This window comes from Crinia signifera, chromosome 9, assembly GCF_055691185.1.
Source record: "Crinia signifera chromosome 9, ASM5569118v1, whole genome shotgun sequence".
NCBI lineage: Eukaryota > Metazoa > Chordata > Amphibia > Anura > Myobatrachidae > Crinia > Crinia signifera.
In genome coordinates, this window is record NC_139225.1 from 79431858 (window position 1) to 79446763 (window position 14906).

The 14906-nt window shown below is 44.7% G+C and overlaps 1 protein-coding gene across 3 annotated transcripts in view; it reads right to left on the reverse strand.

Moving 5' to 3' along the window:
* Positions 1 to 14906, reverse strand: part of ARHGEF9 (Cdc42 guanine nucleotide exchange factor 9) — a 405711-nt gene that overhangs the window by 212609 nt on the left and 178196 nt on the right. The window lies entirely within an intron of this gene.

The following is a 14906-nucleotide window of genomic DNA, read 5'->3' on the forward strand; positions in this document are numbered from 1 at the left end:
ACTAGTTTACCTCGTTGTTTATGCACTACTAGTACATTTTGTGTTGCACTTAAAGTGCCTCGGCACTAGTTTACCTCAGTGTTTATGCACTACTAGTACATTTTGTGTTGCACTTAAAGTGCCTCGGCACTAGTTTACCTCAGTGTTTATGCACTACTAGTACATTTTGTGTTGCACTTAAAGTGCCTCGGCACTAGTTTACCTCAGTGTTTATGCACTACTAGTACATTTTGTGTTGCACTTAAAGTGCCTCGGCACTAGTTTACCTCAGTGTTTACATACCCTCCAACATGACCCACTCCATTAGGTACAAAATGTTCTGCTCCTGGACTTCCCTGCCAGTGGCAGTTACAGAGGTTGGACTCCAGCATAGTCCACAATTCAAAGAGGGGGGTCACATCAACTGTCAGTGAGTCCAGGACAGTGATGTTTGGAGTGGCATTAGGTGTGGCTCCCCTTTTTGAACATTGGATTGTGCTGCAGCTCCAACTCTGCAACTTGCAGGAAAGTCCAGAAACAGAGCATTTTGTACCTAATGGAATGGGCCATGTTGGAGGGCATGCGTTTATGTACCTGTAGTTCATTGTTTTGCACTTAAAGCAGGCATGTCCAACGTTGGCCCTCCAGACGCTCCGAAACCACACATCCCAGCATGCTCCGCCACAGTGTTGCTATTAGAGAATGCAAAAACTATTGCAAAGCATACTGGGATGTGCGGCCTCAAAACACCTGGAGGGCCAACGTCGGACATGCCTGACTAAAGTGTTAATGCACAACTGGTTGTGCATTCGGTTAGCTTGAAATGCTAAACTGCAAGCAATTCTTGTTTGGGATGGGGGGGTTGGGACGAGGGAGGTTGGGATGGGGGCGGTTTGGACGGGGGGTTGGTATGGGGGGATTGGGACGGGGGCGGTTGGGATGGGGGTGGTACAGGTGGAGGAGGGTTTCTTTATTGTTTTATTGTTTTATTGTAGTGTCTATACAAAGGCAAAATGAAAGGCAAATAAAAATTGCACCTATAATCCAAAGGTGCTAAACCAAATAAAAAAATTATAATTTTAAACACCCTTGTCATCACTTTTTTTTTAGTTAAAATGACCATTTCATATGGTATTTGCAGTGATTTCCCGGGATCAGTATGAATCAGTATGAATGGGGCTGTCCCGGGTCGATCCCGGGTCTGAATGCAGTGTGAAAGGGTACATTCCCGGGTAGTGTCCCGGGAAGCATCCTGGTACACATTCCCGGGTCTGACCCGGGACTGCAAGTGGAAAAGGGGTATGAGATTAGCAAGCGCTTCAGATATCATTCCATGGTCGGCGACCATCATAGTGTTCCTTCTAAAAACTGGGCAGGGAGGTGCTGCATGGGGGCAGCATAAGGGGGGTGGACCGGTCCGCTGACATCACCGTTGTGGGGGGCCTGAGCTGCCAATGTCATGAAAGGGACGGGCCTGGGCTGCCAATGTCACAAAAGAGAGCAGGACCGGCTGCCGCCCTCATGAAAAGGGGCAGGCCCAGCCGCCGACATCACAAAAGGGGGCAGACCCGGCTGCCGCTGTCACGAATGGGGGCAGGCCTGGCCCCTCCGAAGTCACTGCTGGGGAAGTGCCGGGCATCTAAAGTGGCGCTGGGCTTCCCCGTGTGCACCGGTGGGGACAGGCAGCAGGCTGTTTTAGCAGGGCGCTGCTAGAGGGGTAGGGCACATTTTGCCCTTTAAAAATCAGGCAGGGCACAGGGCCCCGCTAAAACAGCCTAGCATGAACACTGATTTCGGGCCCGCACCCAAGCCTGAGAATGGAAGTTTATGCAAAACATCCATTCGCAGGCCTGTGGGGACATTCGGCGTCCAGCGGGGGCAGGCATTCGCATGCCCGGCGGGCGGCGTTAGTTGGTTTGCAAAGCAGCGAAATACCGCTGCTTTGTGAGTCAGCCAGAATCAGGGCCTATGTCCCATGAGCCTGATAGCGCCAGACTTGTCCTTTCTTCCTTCCTTTATGCTGAAAATGTGTCAATCTCAACATAATGCAAATAGAATGCACCAGGACAATGTGCTGATATATTTGGTATGCAACACTTTGTATACATGCGTGCGAATGAGTCTCTGAATCTGTACATGATGCGGGATTATTCTCCATGCTAAATGCATTTGTGCATCGAATGCAGACTCAGTTGTTCACTATACAATTGTTGCATATCAAATTATTCAGCGCAATCTTCTTGTTTGTACCAGTCACATCACTCAGCGGCTCACCTGTGCTGGACATCTTGCGATACGTGGCGTATTGCAGCAAAATGTACCATAATGCATCTGTACTGTACTGTAGGTTTGACATTTTTCTATTTAAAAAAAGAAGACATATTTCTTTTTTCTAAAACTCTGCAGAAAGGCTACTGATGGGACACACTGCAAAGTGTTGCCAGTACTAAGACTTATATTATACTAGTGACCCGCCCCTGTTTGACTTCTGGTGGATGGATGGGGGCGGTCATGTGATGTAGTTTTAGCAGATATCTATAGGTGCAGTGCCTTGCTACGACCAAGAAAGAAAAAACACATGTATTTACAGCAAATGGGAAATTATATTTACTTTATTAATTCATCTTAAGGCCAGCGGATAGACAATGTTTTTTTTTTTTTATTTGGAGTACAAACGTATACATTTTTCGGTGTGCCAACTTGGGAGCAAGCCACATACAATTGGCCGTGTGAAAAACATGAGTTTTCCAAATTGAAACCAGCAATAGTCAACGATTGGCCTTGTGCTTTGTTGATGGTAATAGCAAAGGGAACTGGAGCCGCTTGAATTCGAATGGTAAATAGTTGGAAATCATCGGTATGCCACCGAATCTGCCACCAATGATTGTTGCCTCTGTTAAATTTGGTGACAATTTTTTGATGGTCAATCTGGGTCCGTTGAACAACTTTTGTGAAAATTGCTAAAAAAAATAAAAATTTTGTTGATCCAATCGCTACCAAACTTTACAGGATCACCGGCTGGACTAATCTGGAGATTGCCTGAAAATGTCATCAAAATCGGTCAAGCCGTTTTGGAGTCCATAGGGAACATACACACACACACACATCAATTTATATATATATATATATATATGCGGTGCTGTGGGCGGCACTCTCAGGCTTTAAATGGAGTTGGCTAACTATGGAATGAAGCCAACTGTCAGATAGGTGATACAACGTCGTTTCGATTTTATTATCGTCTTCAGGTACCAGAAGACGATAATAAAATTGAAACGTTGTATCACCTACCTGGCAGTTGGCTTCATTCCATAGATAGCCAACTCTATTCAAAGCCCGAGAGTGCCGCCCACAGCACCGCACATATCCAAAACCAACATTGGAGAGGGCAACCGGCGACATACAGATCTTCTACCCCGCGTACCTAGAGTGCCGAGTAAATTATGTAACTGTACGCTAGCACAACAATCATGTGGAACCTATAAAATGATAACTGTTTAAGTCCTTGCATAATTGTGGGTAATTATAAAAACAGCTTCTCTGACAGCTAATGACCATTTACTACAATGTTGCTGCTATGCAGAAATGTATAAAAGTCTTCGTGGGTAATTCTGGTTCACTCACTCGGATGTGAATTCACACCTTTGGGAGTCAACCAGAACCCACTCTGCGAATGGTGGTATGCCCGCGCCCCGCCCCCCCTTCGCTGGCCGGTTTCGTTCATTTGGCATGCGCATGGATGTTTTAAATAAACATCCATTCGCAGGTAAGGGTAGAACCTCCCACATCTTTTGATGGTCGTCACTCAGATATGCATGCACATTTGGGAGGAATCACCGGATGTCAGCTGCCCACCCCCAGTGCCCACGTCACCAGGTGCTTACCATGGGAACGCCCATGAAATGCTGGGAGTTCCCATGGGCTAGTACCTCGGACCCGCCACCCACGGTTCACAAGGTTGGGTGCGTGAACGCACTTCGCAGTGTTCGCACGTGCGCAGAAATGTGGCTGCGTATATGCCGCTGCAAACGGATCTGAATAAGGTCCGTAGTGTAGGAGGTACTGTACATTTTGTTTCTGTGTACTGCTCATTGTATAATTTGCTAACATCTACATGCAAAATATTTGAAGAGTACTTGAAAGACACAACAAAATTAATGAAAAAAATGCATTAATATTATGAAAAAGACAACAAAAGGCAAATTGTTTAGTCTTTCTTACTGCACGTCACTGTGCATACTAATGTATATACAAGACATTAGCCCAAGTTTGTGTGGGAGCGTGGATTCTAACAGTTACACTCCACTGCTCTGTACAATTGTGCTTTGTTATATTGTTCTCAAAGCAGCAAAACCAATAACTACAGCAAGCATGTGATCTAATATGACCAGGGTTGAAATGTCCAACTAGCTCTTCTGGCAAATGGCAAAAAGGCCAATAGAAACATAGAAACATAAAATTTGATGGCAGATACCACTTGGCCCATCTAGTCTGCCCCTTGTTACCTCAAACCATATTTGATCCTTATTTTTTTGTAATGATATCAATATGCCTATCCCATGCATGATTAAATTGTACTTCTGTATTTGCCTCTACCACCTCTGAAGGGAGGCTATTCCACTTATCTATTATTCTTTCTGTGAAGTAATTCTTCCTCAAATTTCCCCTGAATCTTCCTCCCTCTAGTTTCAGTGCATGTCCTCGTGTTCTGTTGCTCCTCTTCCTGTGAAGAATGTCTCCCAATTGTACCTTGTTAAAACCCTTGATATATTTGAAAGTTTCTATCATGCCCCCCCTTTCCCTTCTCTGTTCTAAAGTATACATATTACGATCTTTTAGTCTTTCATGGTACGTTTTGTGATGTTGGCCATGCACCATTTTAGTTGCCCTTCTTTGTACAGTCTCTAATGTATTTATATCCTTCTGGTCATTGGTACTGAACACAGTACCAATGACCTATACAGTGGCATTATTACTTCTTTCTTTCTTTCTTTTGCTGATCCCTCTCCCTATGCAACCAAGCATCTGCCTTGCCTTCTTCATTGCTTTGTTCCATTGCCTTCCTGCCTTTAAGTCCCCTGAAATAGTGACACCTAGATCGCTCTATTCCTCAGTAGTTTCCATTATAGTGCCATTTATACTATATTTAGTATTTGGATTTTTGAGATCCAAGTGCATGATTTTGCATTGTTTGGCATTAAACTGTAGTTGCCATGCTCTTGACCATTCCTCTAATAAATCTAGATCATCAATCATTTGTTTTACCCCTTCTGGTGTGTCTACCCTGTTGCATACCTTTGTGTCATCTGCAAAAAGGCACATTTTACCCTCAATTCCATTTGCAATATCACCAATAAAGATATTAAAAAGCACTGGTCCAAGTACAGATCCCCGGGGTACTCCACTGGTAACCTTTCCCTCCTGTGACAGTACTCCGTTTACTACAACTCTCTGTTTTCTGTCCTGCAACCAAGATATTATCCATTCAACTATCTTAGAATCCAATCCCAAGCTTTCTTGATGGGCCAGTCCTGCCTAAAACCCTGGCCAAGCCGCTCTGCTTAGCCACATGGCACACAGGGAGCCAGGGACTGACCGGGTGTGGTAGAGCACCCCAACAGCCAAGATTCCAATGGTCAGTATACCAACATCAGAATCCCGGCTGCCGGTAATCCCCGGGGTGTAATTAGGGGTGAGGGTGCCCCTAGTCACAAAAATAAGGTCCTCGCCTAATTGTATTATTTTTTACTGACTACTTATAAGGCCTCATTTTATAAAAGCCCATTTAATGGATTTTTTTTTATTATGTATACATATTTACTAAGAAGGGGCAGTATCTCCATGTCCTATCCAATGACACTCTATTCAAGATGGAATATGGTAGAGTGGAAATATTTTGCAGTTACTGGTATACTTCAGGCTGACAGTACCATCACAAGCATCCAAGTTCCGCCCCCAAACATGTGCCGCCCCTAGGCATGTGCCTAATGGGAAGTTCAGCACTGAGCAATGCGACAAAAAGTCGACTCACCACTTCTGTATGCCACTTAAGACAGCCCATGGATATATTAATAGTTGATAGAACCAATGACATGTTTATTATTGTGTTCTAACTGATGCAAAACACAACATAAATATATTCCTTCTAATCATGTTAATTCAGATATAGCAATGATTTTAAACCTGGAAGAATAAAACATTTTGAATTCAACATTTTATATGAAAAAAATCCAGATAATTCCACATAAATGAGAACAAACAGAGACCATCCACTTATAAATAGTCCCTGTCCTTCCGCTGGTATGAGCCAGTTTTCTCCAGGTACAGTAGATTTGTACAAAGCTGACTAGAGACACAGATAGTGCCACCGATATTACAAGCATTATAGTGAACTGTAAAAATAAAAACACCAGTCCTGTTCCTGCCAATGTCCTAAATGATGTACCTTATATGTAAAATGTCTATGACTGAGCGGATCGTCTTCCCACCCTTCTGTATAACCTCCCATAATGTCATTATATCCTGACAGCACAACTATCTCCTCCAACCCCCGATTACGCTGTCTTGGTGTTATCCTTGATTCCTTCCTTTACTATAACCCATACATGCAGTAAGTCCTGCCATTTATACCTCAAACATATCTCCAGGAACTCAACCAGAGAGCTATGAGACTCTCATTGACTCGGTATGGGTCTTCAAACTGTGGCCCTCCAGATGTTGTGAAACTACAAATCCCAGCATGCCTTGCCACAGTTTTAACACTCCCTTATAGCAAAACTGTGGCAAGACATGCTGGAATTTGTAGTTTCACAACATCTGGAGGGCCACAGTTTGAAGACCCATGCACTAGGGCGTAGTGGGAGAAGAAAATAATGTGCAGCGAAGCACCGTGCCCGAAGCATGGCGAGCACGAGTCACGCTAGTGCACTTTTTAGTGTCCATGTCATCTGTGTCGACATTTGGGATAAACCTTGCCCATGTTGACCTAATGCATGTGTTGACCTAATGACCCTGTCAACCTAACCCCATGTCAACCCCTTCAGACATGTTGACATTGATGCATGCCGACCTTCAGTGGTTGACGAAGTGCATGTCGACCTTTCTCTTGTCTTCCGTATGATCCATATCCCCAAAATCAATTCAGGCTTCTCGCACTCACTTGCACAGCCCTCAGCCATTACTCTTTCATTTACATATCTAACCTTATTTCCCTTCACTTCACTCCACAAATGAATGCCGCCTCTCCTGCCAACTGATGTTTCCTTGCATTCCTGCCTCCAAAATATTGGCCGTGGTGCTCCCTACAATACATCCAGAATTCTCTACCTCTCCCTAGCAGACTCTGCGCCTCTCTATAAAACTTCTAATGGGTTCGCAAAACCCACTTCTTCATCAAGCCCAGCCATCTCTCATCCTAAATTCCTACCCCATCTGTGTCACCCCTCTGTCTGCCAGTCAACTCACGAACAGGGCCCTCTCATTTCATCTGATTTTCCCTCTCTACAGGTTCATACACACTGGGCGATTTTGCTCAGCATGTATGCACAGCAATGATGGGGAAAATAGCTGGGCTTTTTGCCAGTCCAAACAATTTTCCCTGGGATGGACAGCTTTCCATAGCAGGACACTAAGGAAAGCCGTTTACCCTGCCACTCATCTGTTGGTAATACCAGCAGACAGTGCCAAACAGTGTTGCAAGTAAGGGGGTACGGCGTGGTACGGAGTACCTGTAAGAAATATGTTGCAGGTACGCAGTACCACTTACCACCTGACCCACTGTCAATTCTATTTTTATTTTAAGTCTAAATATGATGCATCCGCAGCCCGCCCACCCAGCATTATGATTGGTGCTGTATGCAGCTACCAGCAACTGCTGATTTAGCCTGTCACACTGACAGGCATCAGCGGCGCCGACAGCATGAAGAGCAGGCTCCACAATTGTAAGCACAATTTGCCCGGCTCTCACCCAAGCAAGAGCCAACCCACCCCCAGTCATTCTGTTTCTCATTCCCTGTCTCCTGATGCCACGCCACTATTGTCATTTAGTCACTCCTCTAGCTTTGTGTAACCACGCCCCCTCATGACACATGACCACGCCCATTTTTGGTGGAGGCTATCAGTACCACCAAGAAAAAAATTCTACTTGCACCACTGGTGCCAGATTAAGCCTTCGGGGGGCCCGGGGCACTTTAGACAGGGGGGCCTCCTTGCACTTGTCATTACTGGCCGCAAACTGCATGGGAGAATATTACACTGTCAAAACACAGAGTAAAGGCAATATACACTTGGTCAATGGGTAACTGCTAACTCTGTAGGACTGTAGGAGACCTCACAGTCCCAGTGCTGCCCCTGATTAAAAACCCTCCCATGAGTAGGCTGCTGCTGCTGTCCTCCATGGGCCTGAGAAGCATGTATTGAGCTTCACCAATCATAGCTTAGCATAAACCTCTCAGCCTCTGCCCTATTGTGCAAAGTGTCATGGGACTTAGTCAACTCTCAGTAATGCACGGCACACGTGCAGTCAGTGTGCCTTGACTCCCGATGCTCAGCACCATTAATCATTGTCACATTGGCAGATAGGTGAAGCTGCAGCACTACCCCACTCCCATGCACAAAACCTTTAGCTTAAAAAAAATAAAAAATAAAAAAATTTTTTTGGGGAAAAATACATGCCAACCACAGGGGGCCCCTAGCTAGAGGGGGGCCAGGGGTACTGACCCCTTGTGCCCCCATTATAATCCGGCCCTGCCAGCAGATGAGCAGCGGCGGCTGGTGATGATGCATTGGCCATACACACTGGCTTTTGAGCTGAAAGCAGTTCAAACATTAAACGTGAGCTGCTTTCAGCTTAAAATCGCCCACTGTGTATGGGCCTTTACTTTAGACTATCTTCTAATCCATTCTACCTCCGACAGGCATGTCCAAACTGTGGCCTTATAGCTGTTGTGAAACTACACACCCCAGCATACCTTGCCATAGTTTTAGTAATCCTTAATAGCAAAACTATTGCAAGGCATGATGGGACTTGAAGTTTCACAACAGCTGGAAGGCCATAGTTTGGCCATGCCTAACCTACAATATCACTTAACCCTCGGTTTCTGTCACCCTGATTCAGTTTCATCAGGGCCGGAGTAAGATCTGTGGGGGCCCTGGACAACAAAATTGTGGGGCCCCCCTCCTGCCCATCACAGAGCACCAGCATATTGGAACTACTGCAATAAATCTGGCACTTGCGTATCTGCATCCTCCAGCAGGGTAACATGCCTATGCTCTCTTTGTCAGAGGGGCTCCCCTGTAGTACAGCCTCCCCAGGCACAGGGAGCCAGAGAAGCTACTGCATCCCACACTCCACCTTTCACCGGTTCTCTCATGGCCGGGAGAAGCTACAGGTATCATCAGGAGAGGAGTTCCAGGATACCAGTAGCAGAGAGGAGTCCGTCAGCCAGAGGAGGAGGATAGCGCTGGGGAAGCAGCGGGGTGGCCAGTCAGTGGCGGGGTCCCTGCGGCGGACGGGAACTAGTAGCAGTATTGGCAATAACGCTACTAGTTCCCATCTGCCGCAGGGACCCTGTCGCTGACTTCCCATCAGCTGCAGGGACCCCACTGCTGACTGCCCAGCCACCACAGGCACCCCCTGCGAGCCCCGTGCTGTCCGACCCAGCTGCCTGCCACCCACCTGCCACTGCAGCAGTGCCGGTGTGTGGGCCCATAATTTGTGGGGGCGACTGACCCTGTCACCCCGTGGTTAAATCACCACTGAGATTCATGCCCCTGTTGCAACAATGGGTACTTATATGTTAGTTGGGTGCCCACTATAGTTAGTACGCTCATACCCCCCACTATCCATGTGCAGCGAGCCACCGAGCCCAAAGCGCGGCGAGCGTAGTGCGGTGAGCGTAGCTTAGTGGGCGCCCAACTAACATATAATACCCAACAATGTTTATATAGAGTACCATGTACTTGTCCTACATTTTCTTGTATTATAAGTCATTGTTTTGTTCATTTGTTTATGTACTAACTAAACAACAACAATAATAATAATAATAATAATAATAATAATAATAATAATAATAATAATAAGTACTGAAAGATCAAGTAAAAAAAAGAAGCCAATATATTAAATGATGTAAAATACTCCAAAAGTCTTTGTAGTTACTTCCTTTTTATAATTTGTTACGTTTACATAGGCAGCCAGGACATGACAAAGCGCACATATGACAGACTGCCTATGACAGACACTCCAGTCTGCTGTCGCCTGACTGTGTTCAGCTATAGCCTAATAACAGCTCCTAGCATCCTCCTTTCATAATGGGGACGGGGGGATAAATTAGGAGCAAACCATAAAGGTTCTGAATCAAGGGAAGTCAGGTTAATTTAATCACTTAAATATCATGACTGCATTGCTATAATGTGAAGAGACTGGGGACCCACAATAGAAGTCACGCTGGCCAGTGTATTGTGAATAAATATCTATAGATATATACATGCTATTGTAACCCATTAACTTTGATCATTTATGTTGCATCACAATGGCCTATTTCTTAGGGTTAAAATAAAAGAAGAAAAGCACAGGGAGCCAAAAGGAAAGTAATGTTGTTGCTGGCAAGCCAGGGGATTGAGGTGAACCCTGGAATGACAGAATTGGTGCATTCTATACTCCCCTGTGCAGATACTATGAGCAGTTCTTGAGCTACCTTGTGTTGCAGTGTCTATAGGGAGATGCAAATTGCCATGGCAACAGGTTTCTGTGAGGGGAAAAAAAGCTGTACACATATCCTTGAAGAAAATACTTATAGGCAACATTGTAGCCCCAGCTCTCATTGCACTCAATGTATCATTTGAACAGCAATAGGTCAGGTCCTGTAACCTGTGTAACATGTTACAAGGCCAAAGATCAACTAAACAGTTAACTGGCTGCACATCTGCAATTGGCCGGCTTTAGAAAGAAAGATCTGATTACACCTAACGGTCACAAACCTAGGTAATAAACCGTGCCTGTGTCATACACTGCTGTATCTCAAGAATCCAAGCATTCTCACAACACAATGGATGATGTGATGGTAAAAATAAAACATGCGCACCATCCAACCATTGTTCGGGGCTTGAGCATGTGCAAGCCATGGGAGCGAGTTTCACACTTGCTGTTCGCTCAGTAAGGGGGCGTTCATGGGGGGGGGGGGGCGGTAGCAGGGAACACCCCGTGTTTTATGGGCATCCCCAAAGGCGTGGCGATGCCTGCTTGGGGCAGATGGCTGACATCACATGACATCAGCATACCCCAACCCCGTGAATCCGGAGGACAGCGGCCATTTGAAAAGTGAATAAGGACATACTTTACAGAGCAAAGGCTGGAAATTGGTGCAGTGGGGGGCAGGCGATTACACACAGCCTAGTGAACAGGACTGAATCAGGCCCAAAGATCCCAAAAGATAAGTATGAGTAAGTATTACATAGTGCCCAAATGTCACAATGACATGTATATGTATGTACAGGTGTGTGCTACGATCATCAGGGATTAATGTATTTATAGATATAGCTAATGCATTAAATTACCATGGCCCATCTCAAGATCAATCTCCTGTAGCATTGTAATCAGAAGAATGATTGTCAGAAGAGTTACATAAAATATATCTGCAGCAGGCTTGCTTTGGGAGCAATTGGTTTCCATATCACATGACCTTATCACCATACAGCTAAGAGGTGGCTCAATGCATCTAATCAGAGAAGGAAGAAGTGCTGTCTGCCCACATTGAGCCCTTGTGTACAGCGCAGGTCATGTAGGCTCACACATGTTGAACGTGCTGATTATAATAGTGGCTGTTTGAACTAAAACCCCATACACACTAGGCAATATAGTAAAAGACCTACTACATGCCGGGCGGACAGGGGATGTCGTTAGTGAGGTATTGGTGCCTGCCATCATTGCCTACATCGGCAAGTATAGTTTGCTCTAATTATAACAGTCATTGAGTACATTCTTGCTACATTCAAGTATGACCACAGTTTATTTATCACAGGTACAGCATATAGTATATAGAATGGTTCAAAAGTTATAGGGGACATTGTGTTACATGACCAACTTTTCTCCCTCACCCTCACCTCAATGGAGCTCTGTCGGATGGTGCTTAACGGAACTCAGTTCTAGCACACACCCACACACACACACCCCCACACACACACACACATACTCCTACACACACACCTCAGCACTATAGGGCCCCGGCTCCTAGCAGCTCCGATATTTTGACTGGGTGGTAACTAGTAATACTTACTAGAACCATACACTGGTTCTAAATTGATATTGAAGCCTTAATTTTCGCAACAAGGGTTTAGTAGCAGATAGTAGATGACATAAATGTACAATATCTTACTGCTGAACACTTTCCAGATCTGATAGCTGGCAACTTATTACCATGACTACAGTCAGCTAAGAAAACTCAAGGCCTGGCTGCATCTGCAATGGCTGCTGTCCTTAATGAGGGAGGAATAACACAGAGAGAACACTGACATCCTGCTGTTTATTATAATATATTATCTTTTTACTAATATGTCAGCTAAGACCTCACACCAGCCACGACACGTGCAAATGCTCCTGCTTGGCCCTGACACTTGGGCAAAGCTTATCATATTTAATTTGGTACTTCATTTTCAGGGAAATCGATATAAACCAAGTAAGAGTAAAGCAAGCAGTGCCGTGAGGCAAGAGCAAGTGGTGAAGTGTGGTAAGGTTTACTAAATAAGTCATGTTTTGTCTTTACATAGATATACCTAGGACATTACGTCAGTTTCCGGGAACACTGAGCTGCTAGACTGGTGCATATGTCAGGTTTGGTGCACTTTAGGCACTGGGTTACCAGCAGGTTATTACAGACTGCAATCCACCCATTTTGTTCTGTCTTTAGCCAAATCTACAATACAGTAGCTGGGTTGGGACAAAATAAAGTATGGTTTAGATAGTGATGGTATAAAAAGTATGTATGTACATTATGAGAAAAAGACTATAAATGATTCTATGCTTGCGTGGGTAAGACTTGCTTTTAACGAAAACATAGGTGCACAGAATATCAGGGTTCATTAAAGCACATGTGTGTGTCAATAACAACCTTCATCCTCTAGCAATTGCTGTCATTCATCTTGGTGGTAAGCGGTCAACAATGTCTAGGTCAACAGTCAAAAGGTCGACACATAAAAAGGCAGACATAGTCAAAAGGTCGACAAAAGCAAAAGGTCGATATGAGTTTTTTCATGATTTTTTCTTTTAAACTGACTTTTTACTACTTCACATCCCAATGGGCACAGAGGTAGAATCTAAACATGTCACAAGGCACTGTGCCTGAACCATGGTGAACGCAGCGAGCCATGCAATGGGAATGCTGTACACTTATATGGTGTCCATGTCGACACCTGCCAACATAGAAACAAAACACATGAAAAACGCATGTCGACCATTTACTATGTTGATATTTTTCATGTGACAATCTTTTGACCATGTCAACCTAATGCATGTCGACCTTTTCGGTGTGTTGACCTTTTGCCTGTCGACCAATAGTGGTTAAGATTGTGACTGTCAACCTATTGATCCACGACATCTTGTGCCTACATGCACCGTGCAATGTATCCGCATATTCCAGAAGATACCAATAAATACATGGGCCTGTGTAAGTCACCTGCACAATCCCCGCTCTTACTTCTGTTAGCCAGGAAGTGTGGCACTGACCGAGCTGTGACATTATAGCTCAGTGCCAGTCACGTAACTAGATATTTTTAAGGGACATATGTGAAAAATGTATATTGCACATATTACTTTGAATGTGGGCCCTATTCAGCTATGGGCCCCATAGCAGTTGCACTCCCTGCACTTATGGCAGTTACACCCTTGCCCAGAGCCAGTCATCCTGGCCACTCTGCCTATTGATGGCTTGCTCAGATAATTATACTGTGTATTCACATGACTGATCTTACAGTATTGATCAGTTGTACACTCTTTAGCATCTAGTATGTCTGTCATATGCAATATATTGGGAGTGAAAGTCACATGGGCCCTATTCCCATACCTCCCAACTGTTTTTTGGTACTGTTCCGTGTCCCACCCAGGGCCTGCATTGTCACATGGTGGGGGGCAGTTGAGAGTCCCTTCTGTCTCTTCAATGTCTATTCATGGTGATAGAGGGGCTGGAGGTATGGCAAGCAGCTCACACAGTTCTGGCCATGCCCTCAGTGATGGAAAATGGGGGCGTGGTCTGCAACCATGGCATCCCATGAGGCCATGCCCCCTTTGACTTAGGTCATGCCACTTTTATGGGCACCATTGGCAAATTCTTATTTTACAATGTTGGGATGTATGCTGTTCCTCCCATGTGAATTGCACTCCAAATATACTGCAAATGTATTCCCTGTGAAGGAACCCAGATATCATGTTTATATACTCTGCAATATCTCGCAGTAAATGACCACAGTATATAATAGGTTACAGGCTATCAGAAAAAAAAACTTTGTCGGCCTGACAGGAATTGTATCTGGCCAGGTATGCCCAGCATAAGTAAGCGGAAAACTAAACACTGTTCAGTTAAAATGACCATTGGTTTATAAATGCAAACTGTCAATAAAACCTAACTTGTGGCAGTTGCATCAGACATTAAGAATTGAACCCAGCTTACACAACAGGAAAGACAGTACCATGCAGTTGTTCCCTTTTAAATAAATAAAAAAAATGGTAAAAGACAAAATCTTTCTGCTTCAGTTCTTTAAAGAGCATGACTGTCCCTGCAAATCTGGGGAAACTGATAAATATGTACATCTGATTGAAAATGATCAGCAGATTTCATGCCTCCAAGCATAACCATTTCTGATTCTTGGCTTTTCCCCTAAGGAGTCTCTGTATCCATACATGGCAAAAGCATAGATTAATAACACCACTTATCACACAAATA